Raw genomic sequence first — 21,992 nt, forward strand, 5'->3', positions numbered from 1 at the left:
AGTACAAAAGATCTCGAATGTTCTTAAGGTTTTCCCATAGCTTCCCACTAAATTTAAAGTAAGCTTCAGTAACATTTCAATAAAAAATAAAAACAAAAGTCTATAGTCTCATCCACCCAAGAATAACAACCGGATCTGATTTGATTAAAAGAATGATATGTATCTGATTTGATTAAAAGACGGTCTTTATCTGCCGTTGCATCCAATAATTTTGTTTAACCATGAAGCAACCATATTGTTACACAAGCCCATGTAATAAAAATCGTTCAGCAAGCGACATCATGTACTAAATAGAAGTAGAGCTAACCACCTTCATATCATCTTCTCAAAACACTCGGCATATATTAGTTGAAAGATGAGAGTGAATTTTGCCATTGTAGAGGAATTGTTAACCTCCTTCATGTGTGTGTGTGTGTGTGGGCAGGCAGGCTGGAATGCCCAAAGCAAAGGAGATAATCTTGGATTTGTGTGTTGTAACCGAAACGCCTCCTAGGTTTGAGGCAAAGATGAGTGCATGTTTGTGTGTTACTATGGGCTGAGGCAAAGTTGTGTGTGAGCACGCACGCACAACTTTGCGTGTGTGCGTGCGCACGCAAAGTTTTGAGGCAAAGATGAGTGCATGTTTGTGTGTTACTATGGGCTGAGGCAAAGTTGTGTGTGCGCACGCACGCATGCACGCGCGTGTGTGTGTGTGTGTAGACCTCTAACAAAGAAATCCTTGAGGAGGCAATGAGGCCAAGCTGCAAGAGAAGCTTACTTTTGTGAAGCTAGAGAAGGTTAAACTGGTACCCATGTGCAACGTACTCAAGTTTATTCGCATGTGTTAAGGCGTGAGTTCATAAAGCATTGCTGATTCCGCACTTAAGGTAGGTGTAGTTAGGTGTGGGCACCAATCTCCAGTGAACACTTACTTTTTAGTGTTTCTTGTAAATTCTCGGCTAATCTACAAAGGATTTCTCACAAGCAGCAATTGAAGTGTGTAATATATGAGCAAGCTATCACGCACGCGCGCGCGAGAGAGAGAGAGAGAGAGAGAGAGAGAGAGAGAGAGAGAGAGAGAGAGAGAGAGAGCCTTGGAAGAATAACACTGCTAGATGAAGGGTGACTCTATTTTTCCTCCTGAAGGCGATTTGAAGAGTGGCTCTAATTTTCCCTTTGAATTCCATAAAGAAACCCCCCTTTTCTTTCTACACAAGTCCACATGGAGCCCTCAAATTTGAAGGTGACTCTATTTTGAAAGTTTATCATTTTAATTATTTATAAAAATACTCAAAAGGGTGAATAGGTTAAAACCACCAAATGTACATAACGCTCATGGCAAGAAATTATTATTTCCATAAGGAGAAAACACAACCAACCATACTAGTTCACAAGGCTATTTACAAGGAAGCGTGACCCATAACCATGTACATGTATTGGTAGCACCACAAGGCCATCTCATCACATTGAGGAACATTGTGCTCATATGAACACAGACCATGAACCATACAAAGCAAAAGGACAAGAAGACGTGAGAATAGCACATGCTAAGCTCCACACTTCGGCAATTTTCATCAAAAACCTTGTGCTAGGCACCTACACGTATAGTTCTATTAACCTCGAAGACATGCACACTATATGCTACAACTTCACCAAAAGAGGCAAAGTCAGATGGTCTTGCAATCGGGCTGGCACCACCTGGGCCTCATGTGGGACAACATAAGCATGTAGCACGTGAGGTCTCAAATAGAGCTTGCTAAAACCTTTTTCTTAATCAAACTAATTTACTAGGCTTGCAAAAAAAATTTGTACTCAAAGTAAAGAAGGCACAATTAAAGCCTCTTTTGGTTTTTAGGCCAAAATTTGAGAATTTATCGCCAGTGCAGGCTTGTAATTTAGCCAAGATTTCAATTTTAGCACGTTAAAAATATCGTAAACCCTAGTTTTTTGCAAACATTGGAAATATATAAAGACGTAATAAAATCTCTCTCAATTTTTAGGTCAAAATTTTAAGAATTGAAAATATCTACACTAAAAATTGCAAAATTTTACCGATTTTCTTCAAGGCAAGCTTGGAATATAGCCCAAATTTTGTAAATTTATCCAGTTCTAAATATAGTAAACCTAGGTTTTTTGTGAACATGGGCCTCGAATACCCCCAAAATGAAAGGGATGATGGATATAGAGAAGTTGGAAGCTCAATACATCCATTGTCACTCTCTCACCACCCTAAGGATAATATGTGACAAAAGGAGGCGGCCACCTGTCAAAAATTTGTTACATCCTCATGTGGGGCACCGACATGAGAGAGAGAGAGAGAGAGGAGAGAGAGAGAGAGGGTTTCCCAACAACTTGGTAGCCAACCAAAAGAAATGACGTATTGTTTCAAGAAAGAGGGAGTCAATTCTATGATAAGAAATACTTCATCTACTTATATTATTTTTCCTAATTGTAGTAATTTAATAAATAAGTACACAAATAAAACCCTTCTGGTCTTTAGGTTAAAATTTGAAGAATTGTCGATATTTACACTAAAACTTGCAAAATTTTATTGATTTTCTTCAAGACAAGCTTGGAATGTAGCATGGGTGAAAAATATAGCAAACCCTTTCTTTGGTAACCAGAACTCTCTAATAAACCCAAAATGGAAGGACATGAGAGGAGTTGAAAACATAGATGTTTAGTACATCCACCGTCACTCTTTCTCCAATAAACCCTTGTTTTGGTGAACACAAGTCTCCAATAAACCTAATATAAAAGGACATGAGAGGAGTTGAAAACTTAGTTGTTTAGTACATCCATCGTCACTCTCTCTCCACCTCAAGCACAAGCTATGCATGAAGAGGAGAGTGCACATGTCAAAAATCTATTACACTCCCACATGGAACACCGGCATGAGAGAGAAAGAGAGAGAGAGTTTTCCCAACAACCTGGCAACCCTCCATAAGCAATCACATATTGTTTCAAGAAAAAGGGAGTCAATTCTACGATAAGAAATGCTTCATCTACTTATACTACTTTTCCTAATCAAAGTAAATCAATAAATAAGGGCACAAATAAAACTCTTCTAATCTTTAGGTTAAAATATGAAGAACTGTCGCAGTATATCTACATTGAAATTTGCAAGATTAATTAATTTCCTTCAAGGAAATCTTGGAATGTAGCCTATGTACTACAATTTTAGCCGATTAAATTTTTTTGTGAGCACAAGTTTTCAATAGACCCAAAATGGAAGGGCAAGAGAGGCACTGAAAAGCTAGATGCTCAGTACATCCATGATCACTCTCTCACCACCTCGAGCACAAAACTATGCACAAAAACGAGATGTGCACCTATCAAAAATTTGTTACACCCTTGCATGGGACACCAACAAGAGAGAGAGAGAGAGAGAGAGAGAGAGAGAGAGAGAGAGAGATAAATAGTTCTATTATCATCCTCGGAGGTCAAATATGACTTGTGGGACCAAATGAACATGTCACGTGGTGTGAGTGGAGGTCATAAGTGACTCTTGATGCTCAAAAAGGGCTAAAATGAGCATCGCAATAGAGAGTCCACATCGTGGTTGGAAAAAGACCCCAAAGACCTCAATGGGAAGCGATCCGGACTCAAGAAGTAAGAGCATGTAGGGTGTTTGCATCTTGACTTGGAGAAAGTTGGTGAGAAAATGCTTTTGGACATTCTCAAACTCTTTCCAAGTAGACTTCCGAATGCTACCACCCCACACCTCCACTCCATAAAGAAGCACTGGTGTCACCGATGTGTCAAAGAGGTACTTTTTGAGAGCCCAACACTTGATCTTTCTAGCATTGCACATGTTCTCAAATGGATAATAAGCCCTCTTTTCGGCTTCCAAGCGATGCATTGAGCAATCCTTCCATTTATGATTGGATGGAACCTCAAGGCCAAAGTACTTGAAGCTATCTACCACTTCAAGTTGCTCATTGTTGTATACAATGCATGGATTTTTGTCATTGAGGGTCTTTACAAGCATAACCTTGGTTTTGGATGTCAGGCCAAGGGCCACCCTGGAGGTCAAGGACCTGGCCAAGGGCCGTATAAAAGGGAGGTTGGGTGGAGGATTCGGACATGGCAGTTCCCAGGGAATTATACTGGTATCAGAGCTCAAGGGGGAGAGCTATGGAGGAAGGGGGCCTTGCATGGCTTTGCATCTCTCTCTCTCTCTCTCTCTCTCTCTCTCTCTCTCTCTCTCTCTCTCTCTCTCTCTCGTTCATGGAGAGCCATGGAGAAGATCTCTTGCTAGGCGGGGAGATCAAGGCCGAGCTCTATGGGTGTGCAGAATCCCTTGCTAGGTGGGAAGGCAGCCACGGAAACGATACCTTGAGGCGAGAGGGCCTGCTTGTCGACCTACACAAAAAAGGTCACTTTGGGGCTCGTTTGAAGTGCTAGAGAGAGCGCTTGAGGGTTCTTCATTGGGCCGCCTTCTCTTGATAACCCCTGTGCACGAGAGCTTCTCTCCTTCTGTGCGGCAGCATGCAGCTCGCCATAGTTGCGGCATGTTCATATTTAAGGTCACTTTGACCTTAGGGCTTCTTGATATGAGGTAGCTCCCATGCTTAAGGGCCTCAAGAAGTTTTGGCAAGGAGTCATGACCATGGTCACGGCCACTCAAGGACTCCCTGTTCAGCTTGATGGGATGCATGTGAGCCTCAAAAAGGCGGAAGGGCCACTCAAGGATGCCCTGCCCGGTTTGCCAAGATGCATGTGAGATTTTCCTCAAAGAGAGGCAAAGGCGGCTTTTCCAAGGTATGCATGTTGTGTCATGCATTCTCATGCTCGAGCCTCGGCAAAGGGGCCACAACTGCATGGCATGCCCAACACAATAGAGAGGAAGCAAGAAAAAGATTTCCAGGGGTACTTTTATTCCAAAATCACCGACGATTGCACTTTGACCAAGGATTATGCTCGTGGAAAAAATCTTTCAAGAGCAAAATCAATGCCAAGGATTGATGAAGACCAAAATCACTTTGACCAAAATCACCGCCGACGATTGCACTTTGACCAAGGATTATGCTCATGGAAAAAATCTTTCAAGAGCAAAAGCAATGCCAACAAGGATTGATGAAGACAGTCAAGATGTTTAGCATGGTCGACTAAGAGCAGGAGCCTTCCAGTACTGTGCTGCCTTCACGGATTTTCGACATGATTCCAGGTATTTTTGTCTACGTTTTGGCATTAATTTTTGAATTAGTTATGCAATCAATTGTTTTTTATTATGGTTCGTTGACATGTAACAAGCACGGCTTGATTGTCTTTTACAAGCACAACTTGTATTGACTCCTCAAGTGATAAGTGGTATCTCAAAACCCAGTAAGGTATGCGCCTAGTATGGTGCTCTTGACATTCATTGTTGGCATCGCCTCAATGCTTCACTTGCAAAATCAACTCAAGCATGGCTTGACTACTTGCCGCAATGATCTTCAATTTTGTGCCAATGGACTCTCAAGGAGATCGGCACACCATGTGGCTCGACATGATGAAGGGTGCATAGGGCTCGGCATGGCCAAATTTTTGTCACTTCTTCCAGAAACAGAGAAAGATGCTTGCCACACCGCACTAGCCAATTTCCGTTAACAAGGTCAATTTTTGTTTACCATGATATCGGTGCGTCGATAGCAGCATTTGTTGGCTACCACATCCGTACTTGTGTGAAGCAAGGCTTCCATTTTTTCATTTTGTATTAAGCCTTCCGACTTTTGGCATATGCTATGAGCATACACACTTGGGAAGGATTTGAAAATATGCTTGCAACTTGTCTCATTACGTAGAAGACGGATGTATATAATACACGAGGGTGTATGTGCATCCATAATAACTCTCTTGCAACAATCTTTCGCAAAGCCGATATGGCTATGAGCTCGTTTGGAATGAGTTTTTTCCTTCCAAATCTCGGGACCACTGGTTACCCCAACGACCAGGTTAGCCAATTTTAAGTTCTTCTTATTTTTCCATGTTTCCACCTTTCCTTGGAAATTACTTTTTTTGTGCAAACCAAAGTGCTTTGACAATTTAATACGAAGCAAGGCTTCTCACTTGTGCCAAGATATTGTCCATTGACTTGGAATCAAGGGGCATTTGCACACAAGTTTGGAGAAACTAGTAAAATAGGGAATATCAGTGCTTTGACAATTTAATACGAATCAAGGCTTCTCACTTGTGCCAAGATACTGTCCATTGACTTGGAATCAAGGGGCATTTGCACACAAGTTTGGAGAAACTAGTAAAATAGGGAATATCACCTCACAAAATCCCTACCAGTATAGACTGTGCAAAGCACTTCTACTTTTGGCTCTCACGTTTGAGGCCATTATTCTCGCCAAGGGCTTACCACTCTACATGCAAGGCATGCTAGCCAGGTGGAATGACCTCCACCATTTTTGGTTTATGCTTCCTCTATAACACCAAACACTTTGTCACGGACAAGATAAGTTCTGGATTGTTTAACATGATTTTTGGGTTGTTGTCCACACACAAAAACACTCAAAAGAACCTAAAACTCGGACTTCATCCAAAGGCAAAGTGCTACAATCCAGTCACACCTAGGTACCACATACACGGTAGGTGGGTCACTCTGTGACTTGTTTGTGTTTTTTTGTTACCTTTCTCGATGAGAGAGTCATAGCAGAAAATTGTTGCATACTTATAGGATAAGCTGCATACTAGGCATCAGATGCACACGAGCAGGGGCACCAACTATACACGTCATTAATGCTCAAGGAAAGTTCCTCAGCCCTGCATGCTTTCTTTCTCTCTCTTTCTTATTTCCCTCAAATAATAATGAAAACTTTCTAAGAAGCTTTTGAACATGTTTGTCTGGGAGTCAGCCTGCGCCGCGGTGCTCTAACTCTCAGCTAGAAATAGGGAAGACGCCATCTAAATTAGTCTTCATTGGTTCGTTGATTGAACACTAATTTCCATAAGGGATATGAGCCACACGCTGGCTAAGAGTCATTGTCAGATCTCATATAAGACCCAACTGTTGGCATTCCTTGGGTGATTGTTCTTAAAATTGAACAGATCTGCCCAGTGGAATACACTTCAAACACATCGACGTTAATGGACAAGCAAGAGTCTTGTCATTACGGATGTTTAGGGTGTCATTTATGCACTACATGTTTTTAGTGCGATGCTCAAGTTGAGTTTTTGATAATCTTAAACTCACATCAGCTGAACTATCCCAGTTTGATCTATCCCAGTTGTACTTTCAAGGAAAGAAGTCCACAATCTACCAGGGGATAGTGGACAAATTCAACTTTTCAAGTTGATTACAATCATTTTTATACACAGTCGACTATGTTGGTTATCGTTACTTGCTAGTTGAGCAGATTCTATAAAGGGTCGTACCAAAGGGGTTTGACTACGTAGATTATAACCAAAGGGTTTGGCTTCGATGGCAACACCCAGGGTACCCAGGGCAAGGTTGCTTGTTTTTTTCCCAGGTGAGAGACGTGCTCCGCAGAATTTGAATACAGGTAAGTGAACATATAGTTTAATCCCCAAATACGCATCTATTGATTTGGTGTTATTCCATTTTTTGGTATGTTTTGTTTGATTTTTTTAACTCGTATAAATACGATTGAGTGTTTTAGAGACATGCCAAGGGCATGTCGGAACAAAGTATTTTGGGCCATAGTGTCCAATATACATTTTTGCATTATGCTATTATGAACCCACTTGTAGGGTTCGCTTTGGCACATGTTGTCACATGGGATACAACATGGTTTAGGAACTCAAGGAGTTTGGTTTAGCCAGTGTGGAGCAATGATAATGAGGGTCCCTCTCACTCTTGTCGTGGAGTGTTTTGTAGTTACCTCCACACACAAGTACATCTTGTACTTGATGGATGTCTCTTTTTTGGCCATCGTTATTTGGGACATATTCCACATGTGGAGAATATGAGTCTGTGGGACTGACACTGGTGCCTAATTCCCAATGATGTGTTGCGATGATGTCCCTAGGTGTTGGTCGCATCCGTTTATTAGACCATGTGGAGCACACCGTATCAAGAACATTTTTAGTGGCCAAAAATTGTCAGGTACTAAGTAGAGACTTGTTTCGATTACAAGTGTTGTGAAACCACCTTAACAGAGGGTCATTTCTACATATAGCCAAGTATGCTACATTCATGAGAATGTCTCATGGTTGGTACCTAGGTGTGATTGGGTTGTCACATTTTGTTATGGTCCAACTGTTGTTGCCAGGATTTTCCGTATAGACCGTGGAAAGTCTCGTCATGGAATGGCGGTTTTGATAAGTTTGTGTTGAATGCATGCACACTAGGTGTTATGGACCCTAGTGTTTAACACTGATTTATTTGGAGCGACATGCAAAATCATGGATTTTATTCTTTATGCACCTTTTTGCACTGCAAGTGCAATATCTACTTCAGATTTATTATGAGTTTACACAGGGCCATACAAGGTACTGGCTCAGGATGGGTGACTATGGTTGGATGGTCTACACTCTATGAGATTCCTCCAGTCCAACCCGCTTTCAACTAGTTGGTTTTCTCCACTCCATATCAAATCTATGGTTGGATACTCAATGGTTAAAGTTTATCGTTAGTCGTGGAAGAATGTCTATAAGTGGTTGGGGGAAAGCACCTCACTCTTACTGTTGCTATTCATCCCATGTTGGATGGGCAGCTTACAAGTATTTTTTGCTAAAAGGATCTACTAAGAGCATACGTTAACACAACGCATTCTAAATGGGCGATTCTCTCCCTATTTTAGAATTTTCTTAAGTAAGGTTTTCAACTTTGAACACTTGTTGTGGTGGGGTTGGATACCGTTTCAATAGTTTCATAAGTCAAGGACTTAATAGGTGTACTGACAAAGTATGTTGGCAGGTAACCTTCATTAGGGGTGAACATGTAGTTCTGTGTGTTCCAAAGCGTTCAGAAGTCTGACATGAGGACACTCCCTATTCTGTCCCTTAGTAACTATTTCTAGATACTCACGCAAGTTGGAAATATGGCTCACAACTTCATGGAAAGTTGCGCCAAGGTTTTCTTGTATTTTTCCAGTATCTTCAGAAAGTATGAAAACTAGTTATGTTTTAGACACCTCTTAGTTGTGGTTACTCCTTTAAAGTACTCAAGTGAGTAATAAATTGAGTTACCATTTAGATACAGGTGGTTGCAAAAAGACAACAATGTTGAGAATCAAGATGTTGCTCTTGGTTTCATTGAACCTCCTCACGGCACCAAGTATCATATAGAAAATTGGCTCGCATATGGGATGCCAATAAGGAAAACATAAGTGTTCTTATGAAGATACTATCACTTGTGTTTTCAAGGATGAGAACGCTTCTCCAAGGGGGGAGTAATGTCAGGTCAAGGGCCACCCTGGAGGTCAGGACCTGCTGGCCAAGGACCGACTGCCCAGTGGAGAAGGGATCTTAGGGCCAAGAGGCTATAAAAGGAAGGTAGGGGGGAGGATTCGGACATGGAAATTCCCAGGGCATTATATCGGATCCATTCATGATCAGCCCGCTATGTAGGGAAAAGCATTCCAAGATACTCATAAGTTTTTGTGCATCTTCTAAGGTATGTTCCAAGAGCACTACATCATCGCCATAAAGCAAAATCATGATCACCACATTTCTGATCTTAACCTCTTCTATGCGTTCTTGTTGCATAAAATCAAGAACCATACATTTCAATTCTTTAATGAGTAACCCAAAGAGGGTTGGGGAAAGTGGGCATTCTTGTTTGACACCAATGGTGCTTGCAAATTTTTTTGAAATTTCATCTCCCATACGTAGTCCACATATCACTTTTTGGTAGATGCAAAAGACTGCATGCATAAATTCTCTCGGCACTTGAAGGCTTTGCATACGTTTCCAAAGATTTCCTCGCGGTACCATGTCAAAAGCTTTCTTGAAATCCACAAAGAAACAATACAACTTTTTTCCTTTTAATCAAGACACTTTCATAATAACTCGAAGAGTGACAAGGTGATCAATAGTGCTATGGTGCTTTCAACAACCTGCTTGGCCAAGCGCATGTTTGCCGTTCTTTTCAGCCCATTCACTTATCATCATCTCCATGATACATCCAAATAACTTTGCCATCAAAGAACCAACCATTATAGTGCGATAGTTGCTCACATTGTTTACATCTCCTCCTTTGTGCAAAGGTTTGATCCAATTTGCACTCCAATCATGAGGCATGACATGCTGAAGTGCAAGGTTAAAAATAGCACATATCCAATATTGTGTGTTATTGCTTGTCCATTGAATCATTTTAGCCTTGACACCTTGAAGGTCCCCTGCCTTGTGAGTAGCAAGTGTGTCAAGCGCGCGGCATACATCGTCAATGGTAAAGAAGGGAGGCATAAATTGAAGGGAGTTACAACACTCCATCTTATCAATAGTAGGTTGCTCATAGAGGTTCTTGCAATGTGTATACATATCCTCAAGAGTCAAGTCACCAAAGCTCTCAACACACTTGCCTTTTAGATTTTGTCAAAACTTGCCACATGCATGTGCTTTCTCTTGTGCTAAAAGAAGTTGTTTTTTGACTTCCCACCTTCTCCTCTTTTTTTGAACAAGTGCTTTGTATGTGTGTGAAAGTTCAAAGTAAACTTACTTGTTTTTGCTTGCATCCAACCTTAGCAAGTGTTTTGGGGCTTGACTACATTCCATGTCAAACCATTTCTTCTTGGTGCTACCCTTCTCAGACCTTTTACAAGACATGTGTTTCACCAAAAATCATTCCTTCGCACAAGAGAAAATTACTTCTTTGAAAACTTTTCCCTTGCATTCTAATGTTGGGCTCTCTTGATGCTCTGTCATGCTTAACATTTGGTCCACCATATCAACATATATAAGTGCTCATTTGAAGTCTAGCTGTAGGTACGAATGATTCACATCATGATTGGAGGATACATGCTCAAGTCTTTTACCACACTTGAGGTCAATACATAACATCCTATGATCCGATTTTGGATTTCATTCACCAAGTGTAAAGCTTTGTATGCATTCTAGAGTGGCTTCCAAAAACAACATATAGTCAATCACGCTATCACCATTGTGCTTTCTACATGTAAAGTCATTGGTGCCTTTGCTATAAAGATACACCATTTGCAATGAGCATTTCGATACTATTGTACATATGTAGAAGTGACTTTCCATAGTGATCTAGTTCTTTTGCATCATTAGAACTTCAATTATACATGTATGAGTCATCCATTCTTCTTGAGACATGCGGCATGTTGACTTGTTGTGTGTCGTGTTGTAACGTATTTGTGCGAGAATTCATGTCTCCAAAGACAATGACTTCACCTTGGTCCTTGTAATGAGCAATGTCTTTATCTAGTTCAACAAAGGGCTGATCTCTATCCATAAATGGAGTATGTGTGTGCGAGTAGCTGCATATGTGAGGCCACAAAATGCACCCTCTTCAAGCTAGAAGGGTGACCATGCAAAGCACATCTCCAACCAAGCTAGTTTGAGCCCAAGATCAATGAACGGATTGAGTGGATACTATAAATTGGCATGTGGCCATTATTATCACCTCATGTGTTTAATTTGTTTGATGAAAAACAATAGCCAATTTGCAATCTGTTCACAAGATATTCCACAAGGGATATCTTGTATGTTTGGCATGTCAAATGAGTATAAATTCAAGCAAGCTCTCCAAGACACCCCTAGCACAATTAAAAATCTATTTAGTAATGGAGATGCAGGTTATGAGCACAACAATTGATAGTAGCAGATATTGTAATATCACTTCTATGAAGCGTTGTATACAATTAGAGCATGTTGAATACAAGCTCTTGAATTTTATACTTTGCAATCTTCATTCTACTCTCAGGCTATATTGAATCTGTGAAGTAGTTATCTTGTTTTGAGTATGAGTATTGTGGGTCTTCTTGTAATTGAACTTCCACATCTATTGTCAGGTTCTCTTTGATTTCATCTATAGTGCATTGAGATACACCAACATTGAAGTCTTCTGCATCTTTGTTTTGACAATTATACACCAAGACTGGCATTTCCTCCTCGTAGCTAGCACTTTTGATGTGATGGAATATTTTCTTGTTGCAAAATATATACACTAATTTTTTTGCTCTGTCTGCCAATAATCTATTTTGAATAGTGCTATGAACATACTTGTGCATACTCTAGTTTCTCTGCAAGATTGAGTTTGTTCTACATTGTGCTAGTACTTTCATTGCAAGAGGGCGTAAGGTCAAGTAATGCTCTCCACCATTCATCATCTATCACTTCGATGCAGGTTGTGCTTTTGCCATTGATCGTATAAAATCATTTTCAAAAGGGACTTGTTTTAGTCTAAATGCACTAATTTCTTTGATACAATCAATTTGATCCTGAACATTGGAGTAAAACGTATTGACCACGTAATAGAAATTTTTGACCACCTATGTATTGGACGCCAGATGCAAATTTCAATACTGTGGATCGAGTATGTAAGCCACACTATGGAGTGGACTATGAGCGCTCTTCCATCTTGCATGGAAAGACTTGGTCAAGATTCTTCATTGTTTTGCATAGCACACTTATTGCGTAGGAGTGATTTTAATGTATAAAAGTGCGTGAAGAAACAAGTTTCAATAGGTAATTTTAACATAACTGACATGCACATCCTATACAAATCGATCACTCTTTGCGTTTCAAGATGAACTTCACAACTTGTTGCACTATGTCAATTATTTTGGCGAACCATGTGGTTTCTTCACTAGTATACCAATCATTTTGTACCAAGTTTAAACTGTTTGTATTTGTAACCATTTGGAAAAAACGTATGGAAAACACCATTTTATTAGTTTGCTAGCATTTTTACGGTTCTTTGGATTGTCCATGACTACTTGAACGACATGTTCAACACCAATTTCTTTAATAACATTAATCAAGACCTCAACAATGTATTTGCCACTTTTAATTGCACTAGAATTGTCAACCATCTTTATGAACATTTCTCCCCTTGGACAAAATAGTATCACATTGATCACTGTTCTTTTTTGAACATGACAGCAACCACCACCCCATGATGCTCGTATTCAAGCTAGGAGGTTACAGATCTGCATGTGCAGTCAGCTAGAGTAACCTAATAAAGGACATTAGTAATGAGAGGTGGAAGAGAGCAAGAGTGTAGTGCCGTAGGCTACCATACGCTAGCATCCATATGCGAGACATCCTAGACACCTGTCCTAAAAGCTTATCGACGGCCTCTGATTGTTGATGCTCGAAGGGCTCTTTTCCCTCTATGAGCTCGACTTGGAATTTCAAAATTTCCAGTATTTATTTGGTTAGGGAAAATATATTTTTCTAGCCCTGGGTCCCTAAGCCGCCTCTCTATTTCTGTCTCTCTTTTTGTAACGTTGGTCAGCGCATCTCTCTGTCTCTATGTCTACCTTTGATTGTCGGGCTTGCAAAGAACACCATCAGACAAAGCTCCTTGCACCACGTGGGCGGGGAGGGAGCCGGAATCCCTCCCTCTATTGTAGATAGTATAGATATTATATTTATATAGACAGAGGGAAAAGAGAGCAAGAAGTTGACAACATTAGAAGATGCATCAACAGGTAGAATCCTCAAGGGTTATCCTTGCACTCATATCAGTGCTCAAAAAACCTTTTTAAAAAAACTTGGAACAACCTACATAGGTAGAATTTTAGAGGTAAATTGATTAAATCTGAAGGTTTTTACACTAAATTTCTCTAAATTTTGTAGGTTTTCTCTCCCTTAAATTTAAAATTTAGAGGTAAATCCCAAAAGTTTAAGGTGGGATAACATTATACCTAGGTTTTTGGTGAGCAGGTTTGTGGTGAGCACCGACCCAGATGCAACCTGCCAATCAGGTGGTCAAAATGGACTTGCGATCACACATAGCCCACCTCCATAGGCATGGACTCACATGAGAGAGAGAGAGAGAGAGAGAGAGAGAGAGAGAGAGAGAGAGAGAGAGAGAGAGAGAGAGAGAGAGAGAGAGAGAGAGAGAGAGAGAGAGAGAGAGAGAGAGAGAGAGAGAGAGAGCTAGGAGCTAGAGCCTCTAGTGCTCGGAAAAATGTGTCTTAGCTTGATATCATGTTGTTTTCAATCTCAAAAATGTCGGTTGAGGGCAAGGGGAAAATGAGAAATTCCAACCCAAAATGGAGAAAAATAGTTTTAAACCCAAAAATTAAAACTAATTTTCTAAAGTTTTCTCTTGATAAATTGAAGGAAAGAAAATTTGTATATTGGAAAATTGATTTTTCCCTAACACTAGCTGGCTGCAGGTGGGATCATCACACTAAACCTATGTATCTTTTGAGCACCGAATCTAGTGCAGGCTGCCAATCGGGTGGTCAAGATGGACATCGATAAGCAGGGACCTAGAGAGAGAGAGAGAGAGAGAGAGAGAGAGAGAGAGAGAGAGAGAGAGAGAGAGAGAGAGAGAGAGAGAGAGAGAGAGAGAGAGAGAGAACGAAGCTATTTTGAAAGCTGGGGGATGGTTGTAGCTGCAAGAATCCGTTGTACACAATTTTTGCAAAACTCCCAAAAGCTTAAGAAGTTCAAACAGGGAGGAAAGAGTATGTCTTTTCTCACCTATGATGACACCTTTGGTGCTACCAAAAAATTATTGGCCTTCATCCAACAATTTGATGCAGCCATTGGAGATGAGGGCTTCACGGATTCCTCGAAGCTACACCATGTAGCTATGCACTTCCAAAACATTTCTCGTCAATGGTGGGCTAGCCTTCGTGGCAATGACAAAGCCCCAAAGACATGGAAAACTCTACGAGTCTCCATCATGAAGCAATTCCTTGCAAGCGATGCAAAGAACAAAGTGCTTACCGAATGACGGATTTCGAAGCTTCTCTCCCATGATCCTATCCACAAATATGTGAACAAGTTTTGGGATCTACATCTCAAGGCTACTATCTTTCAAAAGATAGACTTTGCCGAGCAAAAGCAACAATTCTGTGCGGGATTACCTAAAGAGACGGCGGAGTACATCAACTCCCAACGGCCTGGTTCTATCATCGAAGTAATCCACCACACCATGGATGATTCGTGCATCAATTTCCAACAAGGGGCTAGTAGGAATGTCAAGCGCATGGAAAGCAAAGACAAAAGTGATGCAAAGGGAAAAACCAATGCCCAAAATTGTTCCCAAGGCAATTCCAATAACAACAACAACAACAACAACAATCGGTCCAAGGAGAAGGGAGTTACAAAGGTAAAAATAAACTCTCTCCTGAAGAGCTTGAAGCTTTTTGCAAGGACCACAAATGTTTTAAGTGTGGGGAGCAAGGACATGGCTATCGTTCTTGCCCCAAGAGAAATTCCCCCAATGAGACTCCTAGAGCTTCCACTATTGAAGCTCCAAAAGAGGATGCTCATTGCAAAGGATCACCTCTCTCATATCCTTGGGGAGCGGTAAGGGAGCATGATGCCTTCATATTGTTTGACCTTGGCTCTACTCACAACTTCATATCAACGGAGTTGGAAATCAAGTTGGGCATTCAAGCTTTTGAGATGGGAGATATTGTAATTTTCAATACATCTTTCAAGGGGCAGTAAGCATGCGTTACTCCCTTGATTGGGAAGTTGAGGCTTCATGTCCAAAGCTACATCGACAAATAAGACTTTTTCATCTCTCCTCTCCAACATGAGGATGTTTCCCTAGGGGCACCATGGTTCAATTGCAGGGCTTCCAACATGAAGGAGAATCTACTTCACCTACAGGGAAAAGAGCATGTATATAGATGCTAGTGAGTCTGTTCGTACTATACCACTTGTAAATTCTCTTGCTTTTGACAAATCAATTAAAAGCTCAGTTTTTGTGTACACGATTTTTGTCAAAGAGTCCCTAAAAGATCCAATGTTTCATCAAATGTAAATGGTAGGAATCAAGAAGAGTTAGACCCCTACTAACCTTCAGTGGGCACACAACTATTGGCTAGTGACTCCAAATCAAGTTCGGTTCAAAAGAGGACAATTAGTGTCACCGAGATCAACACCAAGTGGAAGATATACCACCAAGGCCATCACCCACCATAACTAACATAGTAGAAGCTAGATAGGGCAAGTTAAAGGCATATATGACATTAAAATGCAAATTTTATCTTAGGCATGCCGAAGATAAACTGTCATGATTCAAGCATTTTTTGCACATCTTTCTACCTAAGCATGGTTTTCCTAGCTGACATATAGCCTACACCAAAGTGATGCACTCGTCTCATGCTAGCATTCCCCTATGTTGCACTTTACCACCCAAAAGATGCTAAAAGTGGACACAACTGGCTTCTAGCTTAGCAATGGAACCCAAACTTCATCTAGCAGCCAAGTTTCAACCCTACAGAGCCACTCAAGATGAAAGAAGCCCAAAAATACCCAAGATCACACAAATATCTTAGGCGTGCCTGCGCGGTAGAACTGTGACTAGAAGGACCTGACTCATCAAATTTAGTCAAAAAAATGTTTGTATGGCTCACATGAAGTACCATGTCAATTTTCATCAAGTTTGGCAAAGTATAACTCATTCAAACACCACAAGCTCTAATAGAGGAAAAAGAGGACATAGAGTTGCCCATATTTCTCACCACAAGGGTTAGAAAGCCATCATACCTCATGCCTATCACCTGCAACACATACACATCATGTACATCCAGTCTGTTTGCATGCGCGCGTGCGCGCACACACACACACACACTCACTTGCATCTTAGGCGTGCCTAAGATAAAAATTACCAAAAATTGTATTTTTAGTGCACCTTGATTTCTTTATTATCTTTTCTACTTGTTGGGAATTGTTGGAACAAGGATGATAACCATATTTGGTGGTTTTTTGTCAGGATCTCTGTCATCCACTTTGGGAGCTCCAAAGAAGAAAACTATGAAGGAAAAGCTAGGCGAGCTTCCCCCATATCAGATAGAAGAGGAATCTTTAAAGGATGCATACGTTACATGGCTGGCCAAAGAACAACTAGAGAGCCAACATGTCACAATATACCACGGCATATTCAAAAGTGCACACGAATCCACAGTAGAAGTCAAATGCTACCTAAGGAAGCTCAAGACCTAGCAAAAGCAGATGCAGTTAGACCACCATGGAAGAAGATCAACCTCAAGGACTACATCCATCTGGAACCTTGTGGTATAGACTACAAGAGAGCATATGAGTTGTTGGATAGCATCACTTAAGAAGGTCGGGCTACTGTTTCAGACTTGAATGACACTCCCATAGAGGTGAACATCATAGAGGATCAGGTGGTAGATGCTTTAAGACTACCCAAGGGGGAAAGCCGATGAGAGACCGCCAGCTGCCTATGACTGGCATATTCGCTAGTAGATCGACATCATTCTTGGATTCCAAGCAAAAGGAGATAGAGTGGGAACTTAGACTCTACAATGAGCATTTCCATTTCACTGCAAAGAAGCCACCAAGGTACATTGTTTTAAATTACATAGTGGCATCTAACTTCACACATACATCCAAGAAAGAGGGGGCCACCAAAGTAAACCATGCCCACTATATTCATACCATCTTGACATATGTAAACAAGCCACATATCATTTCCTTCTTGGGGGCTCCTATTGGACAAGGGGTGGATGCATGAATAGGTGGACCAAAAACCTTGTCTTGGACAGAGGTTTTATAACCGATATATATATATATTAGTTCAATTCAATATATTCTTTTGAACAACTTTTTAATTAAATATAGAATTTCCATAGCTTTTTGTTAAATATAGAAGACGACTCTGTACCTCTTAACCATGCACGTCAGCTAGCTCTTTACACCATTACTATTTCCACGTCTCTTTTTCAAATATAGAAGATGGCTCTGTAGCTCTTAACTATGAATGTCAACCAGCTCTTTGTCTTCCTACTCTCTCGTTTTCCTGTCTCTCTCTAACTCTATGTGTAGGAGCACAGATTGCTGTTTTACTTTGTATGCCTATCACACATCTATTGTTGTCATATACTGCTCTTGCTCTCTGTAGGCCTATCACCCGCTCAATCTCTCCCTCTCTAGCATGGAGCAAGAATCTCACACTGTATGTTACTGCTCTCAGCCTCACTGTGAACTGTGTGCTAGGTATGTTGTTGATGCGGTCAAGGAATATCATGCTAGGAGAAAGAGGGAGCAGCGTGCTAAGAACAAGCTTGAGCAGGTAGCACGTGAGGAAGATAATGATCAAAATGGTGTTGATGATGCAAAGCGTCAAAGACTTTGCAATGACCTTGTTATGCTCTTCAATCGGCGTACAAAGGCCCTTGATGTTGCATCACGCTCAGATATTTTTTGCAAGTTTGTCAATCATCCTTCTCTTGGAGACCTTGAAATTCCCAGGGCATAAACAACCTTCCTTGAAGCCATACGCAACACAATAGATGCAATCAAATTACCCAAGAGTGGACAGGAGCTCTTTCTTAAAAGGTTCATCACCACAATGCTTATGAATGTTGAGTGTACATCTACCTCAAAAGTGAATGTTTCAGCTGCATCTAAGTTGCTAAATTTGCACAAGAGGAACTTAATAGCTACAAAGAATCGGTTGAGGGCAGCAGGTGATGGCAATTTGCCAATCTCTTTGTGTGCTCGATAGCCCATGGATCGTGGTTTCATAACACCTGATGAAAAAGAGTTGATCTTCTCTTTTTGGATGTCTAACACTCGTGTTTCACCAATAAGAAGGATGTGTGCAGAAAGCATATTGGAAGAAATTCATATGTCAAACATCCTGTTCTTGAACAATCTCAGGTAATAACTTGCTTCACTATATCCATTTTTGTTTTCTAATATTTGCATTCATGACCTATATTCACTATAATTGGGTTGATAAGAGTAGATATGAAATCGCATATGAAGGAAGTTCTAAATGGAAATAAGGGGAATCTGCATTTGGTCCTAGACTAAGAGTAGATAAATATTGGATGTGAAGGAGAATATAAATGGAGACGCATACTTTCACACGCATATGACATGTATAAACTGGTTAGGTTAAAAACTGGTTTACATAACCAATAAAAATCTTTTAACATTTATTTCTCACTGGTATACATCGTGGTTAAGTGTTCACATGTGCTGGTCAAGTGTTCACATGTACTGTTTGTCATGTCAGATAGGTAAAAAAACATATCTGTTTTGAAAGAAAAATACTGGTTTATATATCCAATAAATTGTTTTTAACACTTATTTCTCACTGGTATACATCGTGATTAAGTGCTCACATGTATTGGTTAGGTAAATAACATACCGGTTTTAAATGAAAAGACTGGTTTACATCAGCAGGCAGTCATAACATTTGAACTGGTTGACACTTATATACCACTGGTATGTACCAAGGACATGTGTTCATTTTTTTTAACACTTATTTCTCACTAGTATACATCGTGGTTAAGTGCTCACATGTATTGGTTAGGTAAATAACATACCGGTTTTAAATGAAAAGACTGGTTTACATCAGCAGTAAGAACATTTGAACTGGTTGACACTTATATACCACTGTTACATACCAAGGGACATGTGTTCATTTTTTTAACACTTATTTCTCACTGGTATACATCGTGGTTAAGTGCTCACATGTACTGGTTAGGTAAATAACATACCGATTTTAAATGAAAAGATTGGTTTACATTAGCAGTAAGAACATTTGAACTGGTTGACACTTATATACCACTGGTACGTACCAAGGACATGTGTTCATTTTTTTAACACTTATTTTTCACTGGTATACATCGTGGTTAAGTGCTCACATGTACTGGTTAGGTAAATAACATACCGGTTTTAAATGAAAAGACTGGTTTACATCAGCAGTTAGAACATTTGAACTGGTTGACACTTATATACCACTGGTACGTACCAAGGGCATGTGTTCATTTTTTTTAACACTTATTTCTCACTGATATACATCGTGGTTAAGTGCTCACATGTACTGGTTAGGTAAATAACATACCGGTTTTAAATGAAAAGACTGGTGTACATCAGCAGCAGTAAGAAAATTTGAACTGGTTGACACTTATATACCACTGGTACGTACCAAGGACATGTGTTCATATGTACTGGTTTGCCTCATTAAGTGAAAAAACATACTAGTTTGAAATAAAAATACTGGTTTATAGTAATGTAACAATTTTCTTCAAAGATAATAAAAACGTGCAGTTTTCTTCAATGTTCTTTAACCATATATGTCTTTCATTGTAGGTGGAGCTCTTTCTCAACTTCAAAGAACAATACCCTGAAATTGTAATAAGGCAGCGAGCGTTTGAGTACATGAAGCCATATTTTGTGCGGAAATTGAGAGACCGATATAGTTGCTGCTGCATTTCACATGTTCAAATGTCCTTCCTAAAGGATTCCATAAATCACATGCGAAGTTCTGTATTCGGTCTGCATGGAAAAGGTTGCCAATGTCAATGCAACATATGCAAAGACAATGGTGGATGCAAGGCACCAAAAAACCCTATCAAGAGTGTAATAGCCTTATTGGACTCTATACTGTGTCCAAAATCAGATACGTCCACCTTCCATGCCCTTGCCTGCTTGAGTGGTCAATGTAAAAGGTGTGGCCCGGATAAGTTAGATTTTTGTGTTGCAGAGGCTGCATTTATTGCTAAAAAGATTGTGGTGAAGATTTTTGAGGACCTAGAAGTAGGAACTACGCGTGACGGTTAGAAGAAGAAAAGGAAAGTCTTGTCGCATAAGGAAATATCATGCCAGGATCTCTCAGTCATGTTCAAAGACCATCTTAAGAAATACATAATGCATAATTTTGTGTATAGATGGCAAGCAGAACAATATAAGGAATGTATACAAAGCTTTTCAGAAGATGTTGTTGTGTCAATTGTTGACTTTGCTGAAAATTATAGTTTCAAAGAACAAAATGAGATTCAGTCCATGCACTGGTATTCAAATCAAGTAACTATTTTTGTGCACATAACATATTTCCGAATTGCAGGTAACGATGTCGTGCTGTGACACGTACATAGTGGGAACGCATGCTACAAGAGCTATCTTGTATTTTTTTAGATACATAATTATATTTCCTATAGTGTACATATGCATATTTAAGTATAATAATAAGCCTTCTATCTCATCCTATTATTTTTCTCAAGGGTAACATATCCTTACTTTACCATCAGAAAATACTATGGGAAAAGCATCAATAGCTCCGCCTCTTTAACTTGGGGCAAAAAGCATTGATTCTTTATTTCTACTATTTCATGATCATCTCACACCCTAGCTAGATCCTATATCTAGGGTAAACTCCAATATATATATATTCTATGTATTTTTTATACTTTTCTTATATTTCTTTTTAAATAGCTACTAGGAGAGAATCAAATCCTAGTGGGACACTAGGTGGCATGATTTCAAAGATACACTTATTTTAATGCATTATTGCAAGCATGATTACAAAACTTTGTCAAGGAGCAATGTCATGCTTTCATATGGCATGAGGTGTCCTTTGGAATTAAATGAAAGTCTAAGCTAAGGAGACCACATGAAGACTTTTGTTGCCATAAATGGATCCTATTTTGATGAATTTTTTACACAAGGTTCCAATCCGAATTGGAAAACGATTTTGGAATGAAAATCGTAGCTAATGAGCTGAAGTTTTTGCCCATATTTTTACTTTTTTATTTGGAGCCACGGTTGAGGAGATATGATCAAAATACTGGACCCCAGTCTGCCCACATCATGCAGGGACAGCTCATTTCCAACTTTTCCAATTCCTGTTCACACTGGCTCCTCTCTTCTTGTGTAAACCCTTGTGGGTTCCCTTCACCTATAAAAGGGGACATCTTCTTCCTTGGAAAGAACTCAAGCATTCAAGCCATTGATGAGAGGAATTCTCGAGGGAGTGAGTAGTAATGCCTAATTGTACTTAGCCATTAACATAAGCCCAAGCCTACACTTTCTCCTAGAGGGAGACTAGCCATTCTTGCAACAAGCTAACCTTGGAAGATCAACTCTAATCAAAGAAGGTCTTGCACTTGGTGTATCAATCAAAGTGGAATTATCCACTCTTCTTCTCT

Source organism: Adiantum capillus-veneris, chromosome 7 (assembly GCF_014529385.1).
Source record: "Adiantum capillus-veneris isolate H3 chromosome 7, ASM1452938v2, whole genome shotgun sequence".
Lineage (NCBI taxonomy): Eukaryota > Viridiplantae > Streptophyta > Polypodiopsida > Polypodiales > Pteridaceae > Adiantum > Adiantum capillus-veneris.